A 15107-nucleotide genomic window follows, 5' to 3' on the forward strand; every position below is an offset into this window, starting at 1 on the left:
CATTGAGCAACCTGGTGGATTTTCACTGATAGATGATAAGATATAGTTTGGAGATTGAAGAAAGCTTTATATGGATTGAAACAAGCTCCTCGAGCTTGGTATGCAAGGTTGGATAAATATCTTTTGAAGCTTGGTTTTACTAAAGATAGTGTTGATAGTAATCTATATTATAAGATCATTGATGATGATATTCTGATTATTGAAGTATTTGTTGATGATATCATTTTTGGAGGAGAAAATAAATTGTGCATGGAATTTTCTGACAATAGGAAAAATGAATTTGAAATGTCCATGATTGTTGAGATGAGATTTTTCTTAGGTTTGCAAATTACTCAAACTGACAAAGGAATTTTTATCTATCAAACTAAGTATCTAAGGGAATTGTTGAAGATGTTTGGTATGGATAATTCCAAACCAATAAGTAATCCTAAGGTGACAAGTGAGAAATTATCTATCAAGGATACTTCTACACCAATAAATCCGACAAGGTATAAGTCGATGATTGGTGGCTTGCTATATTTAACTCAGACTAGACCAGATATTATGAATGCAGTAAGTATTGTTTCAAGATATCAAATTAATCCTAAAGAAAATCATGAATGTGCAGTAAAGAGGATATTCTGTTATTTGCAAGGAACAACATAATATGGCTTGTGGTATTCTAGAGATGATGATTTCACTTTATGTGCATATACTGACTCAGATTAGGCAAGAGATACTGATGATAGGAAGAGCACTTTTGGTGGAGTTTTTTTTCTTAGAAAGAAACTGGTTTCATGGATTAGCAAAAAATAGTCATGCGTTTCTTTATCTACTTCAGAAGCTGAGTATGTTGCAGCAGCAACTAATTGCACTCAAGTCTTGTGGATGAAGAAAATGTTGAAGGATGTCAAGGTAAATTGTAGTGAACTGGTAGTTATCTACTATGATAACTCTACAGCTATTGACATGTCTAAGAATCTGGTATTTCACTATAAGGCTAAGCATATATCAATAAAGTATAACTTTTTGAAAGACAAGGTAGAAGGAAAGGATGTCAAATTGGTTTATGTGAACACTAAAGAACAAATTGCAGATATATTCACTAAACCACTGTCTAAGGAATCATTTGAGTATTTGAGAGATGGGTTAGGGGTTTCTGCCCCTCTAGTAGAGACTTGATTGATGCATTTTTTCATCAGTCTAGCATGCATTATTAGAGATATTATTCACTCCAACACTGATGAGTGGTGCTACTACTCAGGGAGAGTAGTCAACTTTGAGATTCAGAGGTTTATATTCTTGCTTTGACATTTGTGCTAGCATTGATGTCTAAGGGGGAGAGATAGTGATGTGAAAAATAAATTCAGAACTTTACAAAGATATTATTCATAGGGGGAGAGTTATTGATATTCAGGAGATTGTTGATCATCTTCCACAAGGGGAGACTTGTTTGGCATTTTTTTGGTACTTAGATGTTTTTCACATCTAGTGTTGCCATCAATGCCAAAGGGGGAGATTTTTGGCATCATGGATGAATTAATTATGTGTTGCATTAATGTTTTGTCATTGATGTCAACACTAGTTGTTATGGCTAGTTACCAATAGACAGGTTTTGGTTACCAACAAACAGGTTTGGTTACCGATAGAAGATCTAGTGTTACCAGTAGAAGAGGCTATCTGTTGGACACTTCTGGCATGTTTGGATCAATGGAGTATGTTTTATTTTATGTATTACATGTTCCTGGAGTATGTTTTGGTCAGATGGTATTGACTTGGTAATCGGATGCTATCATACACTCTTGTAAACCCATACTAGCATTGGTTTAAGGTTTAACCGGCAGAGCTTTCACTCAGGAATCTTGATAGGATACATAAGTGGTGTTGGTGTGGCTTCTTCATGGATTTCAAGATGTTGAAGATGTTCTTTGATAGTGCTTCAACTGCTTGAAGACATTGCTTTGGTGTGGTGGACCCAGAATAGTTCAAGTACCTATCTAGATTATGGATCGGTATGATGTTAACATGTACTCTACATGTTATTGGGGTGTTTTGGGATGTTCTATGGATTGGTTATTGTTGTTTTGGTCTTAAGTCGACATGGCATATCATTGTAAAATAGATGTATGTAATGATCTTATTGTAATATCTTTTAGGTGGACAACCTAATTGGTTTAGGCCTTAGGGTTGATATAAAATGATGTCAGATCTCATTGTAGATCATGGGGAATATGTGTCGTGGTCTTGAAATGAAATATCATATGTGAAGAAGATTTGGTCAATCATAGGTGATCGAATTGGGATTAAGGAAGAGGTTAAAGGCCTCTGGTATTGAGCTTAATCAAGAGCGTAATTGGGCATGGTAGATGCTATCTTTGGCATATCATTATTTTGTATTGTTGTCCATTTATCTTGAGATGGTTATTACCTCTCTGTAGTTAGTGAGACTCTTTTGTAATGAGAAGTATGCTCTAGGAAGTGTGCCTTCCTGCATGTGCAGGCCCCTAATTGTATCACATACTTTCTACAGAATTATCATCTGACTATGGGTAGGCTTCCCACCGTGGTTTTTTCCTTTCTGGGTTTTCCACATACAAATCATGGTGTTATGTGGTATGGTTGCATTGTGTTGATTATCTGCTTTATTATTGCTTACCGCTGTCTGTTTCTTCTATTCTGATACTTAATGTTTATATGCTCTGGTTTAAGATTATTAAGTGGATTAATTGATATAATATGTTAACAACTAATTCACCCCCCCTCTCAGTTGTTCACTGGTTATCCTAACATTATATACCCTTATAGAAAATATGCCTTATGTCGGCTTACAATACAAAAGATATTCAATGTCGGCACTTATGCAATAATTACAAAATGATTTTACAATAAAACCTTTCAAATCTAGACTAATGTCGGATTCACTAAAATGTTTGGTGTCGGTGCTGGTAATGACCCTGAATACTCAATGTTGGTATCTGTCGGTGTATGCCTCCAAATGTTGGTATATGTCAGTATACGCCTTCAATAGAATCTTGTTTCCATCAATGACAACATATGATTCCAATGAGTGTCAATTTCCAACACTAAGTAGTGGGAGCGAAAGCTTAACATTTTTGGTAAGCAGTGTTAAATTTTGAATAGGGTTTTGAATCTTCGAATGGATATCATACTAGGTGAGGACCTGTTAGGAGGGGATAGTATTGACAATTTGCAATCATATATATACATTTTGGAGTTGAAGATTGAGATGCTTCAATAGTATGGAAAAGACATAACAGATGCCCATTCTCCTCTCCTGAGTGTAGTAAATAAGTATGAAAGGTTTGTAGACTAGTTATTGGGTATTTTTGGGCTCGGTGTTAGTAGTACAAAACACATGGAGGAAGACAATATAATTCGTCAATGGGATGCATATGCGGCACAATATCTTACAACTCCTGATGAGTTTAAGGTTGAGTTAATGGATAGATATACATACTTAATAACTCAATGTCAACAAGCTTAAAAAATAATAGAAAAATTAGAAGATAAGAGTAAGAATGCAGAGGAGATTTTGAAGAAGTACAAGTTCAGAATCAAGAATGTTGTAGATCCTCCTGTTGAAGTGGTTGCATGTATCATTAGAAATTATAAGAGCTATAAAAAGAAGTAAAAGCTAAACAGGCAGTTGCTAATGATAGCATGATATTTTTGTGTAATTTTGCATGACACCAGAACTAGGACTTTGACTATTGCTTCATCATGTACATGGATTATGGAACAGGTTTTGCATGATTATGAAATGTTGGCTCATGGAACACCATTTTCGTAATGCTCGCCTAGTCCCAGTTTCATAATATTTAGTTGGAGTCCAAGGCAAAGACTTGCATGTCAACTGCGACTCCTTTCTTTTTTAGGGCTTAAATTAGATAGGGGTATTTCCTAGAAATTAGGACAAGAAACTCTATGAATTGGATATTTTGATTCATTTGTAATATTCCACAAATTGATGAATTGAGGCCCACTTAGAGATTCTAGATTACTTTTATGCATATTGTTATGAATTAGAATAGTTTTGTGATACATTATTTGAAGTTAATACAAGAAGTAGCTTATAGATTGCCTGATCTATGCATATGTGTCATTAATTTGTTATTTGCAGTCTAGTAATGTCCATTGTTTGAAATCAACAACTTATTTTGGTTTTATATTTTATTTCTTTATGAATCATATTGCACACGTAAGTGGTGTATGAGAATTATTGTGTTAGGATGATATTGTGGTGATATTCTTTCCATGAATTTGTGAGGTTGCTAACTTTGCAGGTTTATTGAAGGTCCGTTATTGAATGCTGGTTTAAATAATATTGATGATTTTTGGATTACAGGGTACTAATTGAGTAGTTCATTAAGTTGTGACTGCATTAGATTATTGTTATTTTCTTGTTTCCCTGATCTATCTTTTGCAGTTTATTTTAAAAGAGTTTTATATCATAAAAATACAAAAAAAGTTATGTTATTGAAAATTATTTGGGATTCGTTTTAACTAGCATGCCCCTTAATAGGTACTGATGCTCTGTAAAATGGACAAGTGTTAGATTAATTCTTGTGGTCGTATAACACACGAAAACAACAAGAAACAAGGATCAAAAGGTTAGTGTTATTCAACCAAAAACTAATCTAAGCAGGCAGATTAAAAGAGACACTAAAAACATGCTAAAGTATGTTGGCAATATAGCATTATAACAGACAATGAAAGATTGTTGACATTTCAATAAGGATATTGAGAAGGTTGTTATGGATATAACTGATTAAGGATGCTTACTGTCTTGATATTATTTTTTCATTGATGTCAAGAAATTGATTTTCTCATTCAGTATGATGTTGCCATATCTTGAGAAGTATGATTTGAAGAATATAAAGTTGTTGGTAAAAGACATAGGAAAGAAAATGATGAATAAGGGGATGAATAAGGTATTCAATGGGAAACTATCACCGAGTCAGACAATGATGAGATCATGATGTTTAGATTGTTTTAGCATCATACATATGTTGTAAATTGTAAGGTTAATACTATACTATGTTACCAAGCAAAGAACCTAGTCGGTAAACCCTAAGGAACCTAGTCGGTAAACCCTAAGGTTATCGCTATCGGTTAATGAAGGCGGAATGTCTACCGAGTGAAGTTTAGTATTTACCGAGTTGTAACTGAGCTATAAAAGAATACATTAAATGGTTACATGCGTTATTTAATGAAGGAAGTTGATGAGCTAGAATTGATTAAATGATTGGTATGCCATGCATGAGGTTTGTTAAGAATCTAAGGCAATGGAAAGTCGGCATGAAGATCTACAGTTCAGATTGAACCGCAATACCCTAGCACAAGTTCCAAGAAATATATACAAGTTCCTAGGTGGGGTAAAACATTTTTAGATCAAAAGATGCATTGAACCTAGACAAGATTGAAGATCTGATGGCTATGATTGATCATGGGAAATGTGATCAAGGAGATTAAGCGGTTAGCTATTGTTTATAAATAGGAAACTATTGATAAACAATGTATGTGGGCAAGTGTATGCACAGGGATGCTACATAGTGATCACCGAGCATAGAAGCTTGAAGACCTGTTTAAATAATAGAGTATAGAAGCCCAGCAGATGGACAAGATTAGTTCTATGTCTAGATTGTATTGAACAAATAAGAATCTGCTTTAGCATTTTAGATGTGAAGTTGCAGATAGATTTTTATTACTGTTATTTTGTGAAAGTGACAGAAAATCTCTTAACCGAGTGGACTTAATAGTCTTATTTGTAAAACCCTCTAGCAAGGTGACATTCTGATTGAGTGTTTGAAATCCTTTAACAAGGTCACTTCTAACAAGGTGAAGATCCTAACAGATCTGAGGGAAATCCCTTAATTGGGTCACATCTAGCAATGTGTTTGTAATCTTTAACAGGATTTGCTTTTAACCGAGCATACTCTAGAAGAGTATATTTCTTAGTGGGTCCGAAATCCCATAGTAGTTTTTCCCTATTTGGGTTTCCACGTTAAATCTGGTGTTATGAGGTTTATGATGTTTATATGCTTTTGAGTTTGCATGTTTAACAATTTTGGCTATATTACTAAAATATATGTTACCGAGGTTGAATCTGATGTTTTTATGGAAGATTAAGGTTGTATGATTCACCCCCCTTCTCATCTTGTTGGCTATTGGATCTGTACTTACATTAAGTATCAGAACTATCAAAGTATTTAACTAGGGAAACAAATATCACAAGGCATCTCCAAATGCCTTCTAACATGCTCTTAGATCCTTCTCCTTTGTTTCTCTCCTCTCCATGTTCCAAATTAGTGTAGCTCTCAATAGCTTTTTGCATTATGGATGCTTTATGGAGGTTCAAGATTGTAGATGATTAACTATGCTATGCAAGTGTAAAACAAACTAATTAGACATGGTATGAAAATGAACTAAGATTTATTTTAGTCCAAAATGACAATATATGTGATTTATGCTAAATGCTCTCTAAAATTCATTATAGATTAAATGCATTCAAGTTTTCAGGATCTGGATTATGAAGAAATGGGCTCTATTTATAGGAAAAATGGAGCAATGGATGGTTGAGATTGAGTAATCTCAACAAGGGTCAGGATTGAATGATATTCAATTCATGTGAGGACTTTCAACCCAATCCCAAGATGACAAGTGTCAATATGAGATAGGTTGAGAGGAGAGGGAATAAACATGAAATGCTTGATATGACCTGAAGGTTAACTTTGGAGTTAAGGTCAAGGTTGGGTTGAGTGAATAAATTTTTTATTCAAAGAATAAAGCTTTTATCCAATGGATAAACTCTTGTGCAAAGGTAAAAGGGATAACCATGGTCAAAGCAATAAATGCTTTTCAAAGACTTTGAAGTCTTTGAGAAGTGACTCCAAGTTGCTTAGGAATGTGACAATAATTAGGGGATGGATTATGTTAATTAGGAAGGGTTTAAAAGAATCTAGAAGGGGGTTTAGGAGTGCAAGTGGATTTGGTGGGTGAGGGAAAATAGGATTTTAATTAAAATAAAATTAATTTATTTCAACTTGTGGTTGCAACTTGCATTTGTAGGAAAATGCAAGTGGGGGGGAATAATGATTTAAATAAATGTTTTATTTAATTTATTTAAAAGAGGAAAGAGGATTAAATTGAATAAATAGAATTTATTCATTTAATTGATTATGAATTTGGTTTAATGAATTAATTAAAATAAATTGAATAATTTATTTAATTAATAGGAGAATGTTTGAAGATAAATTAATTAAATATTAATTTAATTAACTAATGGCTAGAGGGTTTTTAATCAAATAAATACGAAATATTCATTTAATTAAAATGGACAGATTTATGTGACTACATTTGCCCCTCTTTGAGACGGTGCAGTTTATCACGTTGTTTCAAAGAAAGAGAAATAGGTGTGAAGAAATGCCCCATAAAATATTAATTTAATGGGTGGTATGCCCCCTTGAGAGATGGGCTAAATTTTTTTTTTTTTGAAGAATCAAGCGATCTCTCGAAAAAGAACGAAAATTGGTAGGGTGGTAGAAGAGAATATTTTAGCAATACTAGTGAAAAATAGAATAAATTGGAGTGAATATGAAGAAAAAACAAGCCAGCGAGTACCTTGAGGTCATGCAAGAGATACAGAGCAGATGTAGTGTGTGGTTTGGATTGATGCTATACAATTGATCAAAATTGGTTGGACAATCTGGTGCAATCGATTTAATTGCCTCGGTTGATTCAAAGCATGACAGTTGATGTCAGTTGGTCGCTTGGACAGGGCAAAGTCTGAGTAAGTTAATCAAAGTGACCTGATGTGACTTAGACAATTGATGTAATTGCCCGATGAAGTCAAGGTATATGAAGCAAAATACTCATTGAGACTTAGACAATTGGTGTAATTGTTTGTTGGATTGTGTTTGATTGGTTGATCAATTGATAGTGTGTGTGTGTGTGTGATGGATGGTTGTGGTGAATCATAGCAGCCCCATTGAGACTAGGTCATTATGATAAATGTCTGATGTAGTCTAGGATTACCACGATCGATTACCTGTTGAGACCTGAAGATACTTGATCAGAGTATCTATTGATAGTCTAGGTGTGTGTGAGTCGATGTACCTATGCAGATAGAGTAACTTGCTTGATTGGGTTGATGTGAAATGATGTAGGTTATGGGATGTTGATTATCAAGATGGGGAGGGTGAGGGGGGGTTCGATGTTAGATAGAATAAATGGAGGACCTATGGCTCATTCCTATGGAAGAAGAGGAAAATAGAGTATCCATTGTCATTACTATGTATGCATGATATGCATCTATTATAAATGTATGGATGGATGGAATGCAACAGAATGTGATATATACAGATGAGATGAAATGACGATCCATAGTGCTTTATTTTCATCATTGAGCTTTTAAAATGTTGTAAGAAAATACAAGCAACTTGACATAATGATTCAAGATGACCTGAGTATGCCTTACATGGATAATGATTCAAGTTAATACAAGCAACTGGATATAATGGATCAAGTTGTCCTGAGTATTGCTTGCAGAACAGACAAGGATTATCTCCTTTTCATGTATGACTTGGAACATCCTCCTTGATATTTTGCTGATCATATCCTGAGACAATTTCATACCATAGTTAGAGATAAACCACTATCGAGTTTGGATGAGGTAGTAGGAACCAAGGATGGAGCATCATATTTGTAGGCAAACATCATATATAAAGAATAAAAGAATATGGATCCTCGATAATGGTTCATGCTCATATGGTCGAGGTATACACTGTAGTCAACAATCCGTAGTGATCTATGACTATATTTCGCATAAGATCACGTAGCTTAGTGAACTTCCCACATATACACCATTAGGACATGCCCCAGTACTTCATCGGAATAATTAGCAGAAGATACACAAACAATGTTGTAGGAACCTGATATGAATAAATAACCCACAAATCAATGAAGTATTTGATAGCTTAAACAAAATTTTCTTGTCAAAGAAAAATGTCATCTTGTCTTTGTTTCTTGGTAAGGAAGGATGCATCCTTGTTAAGACAGTTTACGTGTTTGATGTTGATTGTTTGGTTGATCAGATAAGTGGTCACTGTTGGAGTATTTCACAATGTTTGTTTGGTATCTACTTTTGAAAAAAAAGTATGTACAGGGTGTTACCATGTTTTTGATTGATTTTTTATGTTTTCTAACATTTTTGGATTTTGTAACATAGTTTTGAATGTTTTTGGTATTTTGAGACAATTTTTTCCAAAGTTTTTGGTATTGTGATGATATTTTTTTTGAATGTTTTTGGATTTTGTGAGATAGTTTTCAAATGAAGAACTCAGTGAATTGCAAAACAATGTAGTATCCACTTCCATCAAACTAGATTAAGGGTATTGCCCCTAGTTTAGACATGACTATGAAAAAGCGGGATGCCAGATGCACGAAGTACTATCCTGGATTACAAATCGATAACCAACCATGGTTTGGACTAATGGATGAGTGGATGCAGTGAACGTGATTGCAACAAGTCTAAAAAACAATGGAGCCATAGCCTTTTCGAGTGGTGCCTATTTGCTAGTTTTTTACCATCGTACTTACCCAAGGTGCCACCAGAGTGGTTTTTCACCATTTGGATGCATGATTTTTCGTTACTATTTTGATGTTTTTGTATTTTCTTTAGGTCATTTATCTGAATGTTTTTGGTGTTTTTCTGGTATGAATGGGAGCCTGATGCTCTATGCATCTTATGTATAAAACCGTTTGAGGTGCATGTTGTTGATCGGATCTGCTAGTGGTTCTCCTTCGGACGTAGCCAACTGATATGCCCCGGACCCAAATACAACAGTGATAACATATGGACCCAGCCAGTTTGATTCAAACTTTCCCTGATGTTCTAGGTTTGGTTGGTTACGAGGATTCTCTCAAAGAACAAGATCACCTACCTCAAATGTACAAGGTCTAGCTCGATGATTATAGCTTCTACTTAGGGGCTGCTAATAGGCTTTGAGGTGATTGTATGCAGCTTGTCATTTCTCATCAAGTAGCTCTAAGTCCTAAAGACGGGATACTCTGTATGCTTCATCATCTATGATATTATGCAAGGAAACCCGTAGTGATGGTATCTCAACCTCAATAGGTAAGATAGCTTCTGCGCCATAGACCGATGAGTAGGGAGTTGTGCCTGTAGGGATTCGAATGCTAGTTCGATATGCCCATAGTGCTAGATTTAATTGAACATGCCAATCATGGTTGGTATCATTGACTGTCTTTTTGAGGATTCTCAGTATGTTTTTGTTTGATGCTTCGGCCTGACCATTGCCTTGTGGGTAATAGGGAGTGGAAAAGCAGTGTTGGATGTGAAATTTCTCACAAAGCTCATGAACATCCTGATTTTTAAAAGGAAGACCATTATCTGTGATGATGGACATGGGTACACCATACTGACAAATGATGCAATTGAGGATGAATGAGGAAATTTACATGTCGGTGACTTGGGTAAGTGGAACAACTTTGATCCACTTTGTGAAGTATTCGGTGGCAGTAATAATGAATTTGTGTTCGTTGGATGAAGATGGATGAATTTTACCCACAAGGTCGAGTTCCCATTGACAAAAGGGTCATGGTGTTGTGATTGGTTGTAATTCCTATGCTGGTGCATGTATCAGGTCTCCATGAACTTGGCATTTCTTGCACTTTCTGACAAAGTAGTAGGAGTCTTTTTCCATGGATGGCCAATAGTATCCAGTGCGCAGGAGTTTCTTGGCTAGTGATGGACCACTTGCATGAGTTCCACAAATTCCTTCATGTACCTCTTCCAAGGCCTTTGTTATCTCATCTTGTTCCAGACATCGAAGGAGAGTAACATCAAGACTACGTCGATATAGGGTTTTAGCAATAATGGTATATCGAGCGGTTTGGCGAATGAAGGTTTTACGTTGGTTATTCGATTGGTTAGGAGGAAGTGTGTGATCGTGGAGGTAGGTGTAGAACTCACCATACCATGGGGATTCGGAACTGAGAAGGTGACATATCATCTCAGATTCAGGGATATCATAAGCAGGAATCCAAAGTTGTTCTACCAAGAACTCATAGGGTGTTGAATTATGTGGAAGATCTAGGAGAGATGCGATAGTAGCCATAGCATTTGCAGCTCGATTCTGATCTCTAGGCATATGCTCAAAGGTTATAGTAGTGAATGATGTTTTTAATGTGTCCAACATTTTTTTGTACGACATGAGTTTGTCATCCTTGGTCTGATATTCATTTGTTGCTTGTCGAATGACTAGTTGGGAGTTGCCATATACTTGTAGTTCTTGTAACTTCCATTGTACAGCTAGCCTGAGTCCTGTGATCAAGGCCTCATACTCTACTATGTTGTTTGTGCATGGAAATGTGAGCCTGTAAGACTTTGGGATGATGTTACCATGAGGTGTGATAAACAGAATGCCTGCCCCCAAGCCATGCCTAGTTTATGAACCATCAAAGTATAGTTTCCATGGTTGTGCTGCTGTGATCATGAATATCTCTTCATTTGGAAAATTGGAAATGAGAGGATGATCGCCTATGAGTGGTGCATCGACCAACTGATCTACAATAACTTGACCCTTGATAGCCTTATGGTCCACATACTTGATGTCAAATTTGTTAGGATTCCCATAGATACTGAGAGGGGGGGGGGGTGAATCAGTATCTAACCAATGAATAGAATTTCTTAACTTAAAACATGTAGAGCATATTATAACAGTGTACCGGTATGCAAGAATTAATGCAATAAATAGAAATGAAAGCAACCACATAAGAAACACACCATAACACAATGATTTAACGAGGAAACCCGGTGTGGGAAAAACCTTGGTGGGATTTATGACCCACAATATTTTCTTACTAGCCAATAAGAGAATATTACTTACAAAAGGGGGCCTGCACATGAAGGCCAAGTGCCTAGAGCTCACTGCTCAATGGGAAGTCTCATTGACTTACAATGTGGATTATACAAATCCAATAACTTGTACTACTTTACAATAGCATCTTCAATGCCAGATTCAGTATCGGTTTCTGCTCTATTCTTTACATATACCCCTTAACCTATATTTCGCATAATAGGTCTGCCTAATTTTGCTTTGTTACCTTCTTAAAAAATGTCCTACAATGACTTCCTATATATATAAGTCATTTTACAATGATATCAAGTTGGCTTACAAATTTTTTCAATAATAAACAAAAATATAATATATCAAAACTCCTGTCGGCCTCTGTGTCGGTGTCGGTGTTCTGAGTGTCGGTGTAGAGTGCATTATGCTGATGCCGATGTAGTGCCTTGCCAGTGGCATAGGATTGTAAGGTTGCCATCAATGAAAAAACCTTCAATCACCTTCAATGTCTCATTGGAGTGTGCATATGCCAACAATCTCCCCCTTTGGCATTGATGGCAACACTCATGAGAAATTTCAAAAGTGTATTCCAAAATGTGAGGTCCAAAAATGTTACCAAAAATGTGTGCTCCCCCTAAGTATATGATTCCTGTGATATTGAATTTTCTCATACCACTACTTCCCCTTTGGCATAAATGACAAAGGTTGTCAAGATGTCAATAGAGTTTGTAGTTTCGACCTTGTAACTGGGTAGTTACAATTTGAAATAGATCTGCCAAAATTAAGTTTATACTTTCCATAAACTTTTTACTGTCTCTGATAGCTATCTCTGTTCTTTTAACTGTATCGGTGATGTGCTGCATATGCTCTGTCGGTGTTCTCTATCCCTATACAAGTGCCTCAGATATCTCCTTTCGCATGAATGCTAGATAGTCCAATCTTGGACTTAGTTTTAGCCTTATTCACTTAGAATCATCACCCATTTGGCCAAGCGGCCTATCAATGCTTCTTTGTTGAGTAAGTACTTTAGTGGATCAATCTTGGCAATGAGTTGTACTTTCTATGTTAACAGATAGTGCCTCAATTTAGTGGCTACCAAGATTAATGCTAGGCAAGCTCTCTCAATAGGTGTGTAATTAAGTTCATAGCCAACTAGTGTATGAGAGATGTAGTAAACAACACACTCTTTCCCTTTTGTATTGTGTTGTGCCAATAGTACACCCAATGTTGTACTTGTTGCTGAAATATAGAGCAATAGAGGCCTACTTGGATCTGGTGGGATCAACAATGGTGTATTCATGAGATAGTCTTTAAGCATCTGGAATGCTTGATGGCATCTATATTCCATTGAAAGCGAATGTTTTTGTGCAACAGGTGTGTAAAGGGGTGACACTTATCTGCCAATTGTGCAATGAATCTTCGAATGGATGAAGCTACCCTTGTAGTGTCCTTAGCTGATTGATGTTCCTTGGAGATGGCATGTCCATGATTGCCTTGACTTTTGTTGGGTCGACCTCAATACCTTTGCTTGAGACAATGTATCCTAGAAGTTTCCCTAAGGTTACTCCAAAGACACATTTCTTTGGGTTGAGTCGCACATGATATTGTTCTAGTTTGTCAAAGATTTTCTCTAATATTTCCAAATGACCTTCTCTTGTGAGTGTTTTTGCCAGTAAGTCATCAACATAATCTTCCATTATGGTATGCATCATGTCATGGAAGATGGTGGTCATTGCTCGTTGATAGGTCGCTCCTACAATCTTTAGACCAAAAGGCATTACATCCCAGTAGCATGTTCCCCATGGACATGTGAAGGTCATCTTATGTTGATCCTCTGGTGCGATCTTTATCTGATTGTACCTTGAAAAGCCATCCATGAGTGAAAGCATGGCATGTCCTGCTGTTAGGTCTAGTATTATGTTGATGTTTGGTAGGGGGAAGTCATCTTTAGGACATGCTTTGTTCAGATCTTTGAAGTCAGTACATATATAGATGCCCCCATTTGGTTTTTCGATAGGCACAATATTGGATATCCAATCAACATAATCAATTGGTCTAATAAAACCAACATCTAGGAGTTTCTTGAGTTCTGCTTTGACTAGTACCGCAATCTGAGGATGCATCTTGCGAAGCTTCTGCTTGACAGGTTTGGCTCCTTCTGTTATGGTGAGGTGATGCATGACTAAATCAGGATCAAGCCCAGGCATGTCTGCATATGACCATGAGAAGTTGATCTGGCACTTCTGGAAGAACTCTAAAAACTTAGGTTGTTCCTCTGGAGTTAAAAGAGATGCCAGATGTATGTGGTGAGGTGTTTGAGGAGTCCCCACATTGTATTCTTTGGTCTCTTCAATGAGAATTGTTGATCGTTCCTGTTATTTACTAGAGGGGAGAATGTCAAACCTTTCATCCTCAGGCACCTCAGAGAGGTTTTCACCATTGGATATGCTCTTTCTTTTTGCTTTTGTGAGTTCAAATAGTGCCACAGTGTGGTTTTCACTGGAAGATCCATGTTTTATTGTTATATTTTTGTAGCTGAAAGGTTTGGCATCTACCCCGAAGTATGTTGTGTTATTAAGTTCAATGGCAAATCCAGCTTTGCGATCCCTACTTGGTATGTTATCCCGTAATTCCAAAAAGTCAATGATTTCCTCATCATTTTGGAAATGGTCAAGACATGGGGGATTAGATTGGTTCCATTCAATGAGTTCAGGATGTTTAATAGGCATTACCTCATCGATCAGGTTAAGTTTGTTAGATGTGTCAGTGGGGGTTAAGATGTTGTGGTGAAGGTCGTTGATGGTACTCTCCCTATCAGAATCAGGCGTAGGATGTGACGTAGGGTCTGTGGAAGAAGTTTCTAGTTCAGGAGCCCAAGAGGTCTTTATTTGTGCTTCTCTGTAAACATGGATGTCTTTGCAAGGTGGAGGTAGTGATGTGTCTTCCTCATCTGAAGTATTAAGCTGCATTGAATCAAATTCCCACTCATGCAAGTCGGTCTGTGAGTCACTTTCTAGTAATCGATTACTATACCACACTGGGATATCCTTTGAGTTTAAACACTGCAGGTGTGATCGGTTGATGTACCTTTGTAGATGAAATGATTGGTGCTGTAGGAAGGATTATGGGGATCAATGAATCTGATACAGGGAGTATTGGTAGTGTTGACTCTGCTGCTTCTGTTGGAATTGCTAGTGTTGTAGATACTGTTGTGGGTTCTGATACATTTGCTGCTGC

Source organism: Cryptomeria japonica, chromosome 4, assembly GCF_030272615.1.
Source record: "Cryptomeria japonica chromosome 4, Sugi_1.0, whole genome shotgun sequence".
Lineage (NCBI taxonomy): Eukaryota > Viridiplantae > Streptophyta > Pinopsida > Cupressales > Cupressaceae > Cryptomeria > Cryptomeria japonica.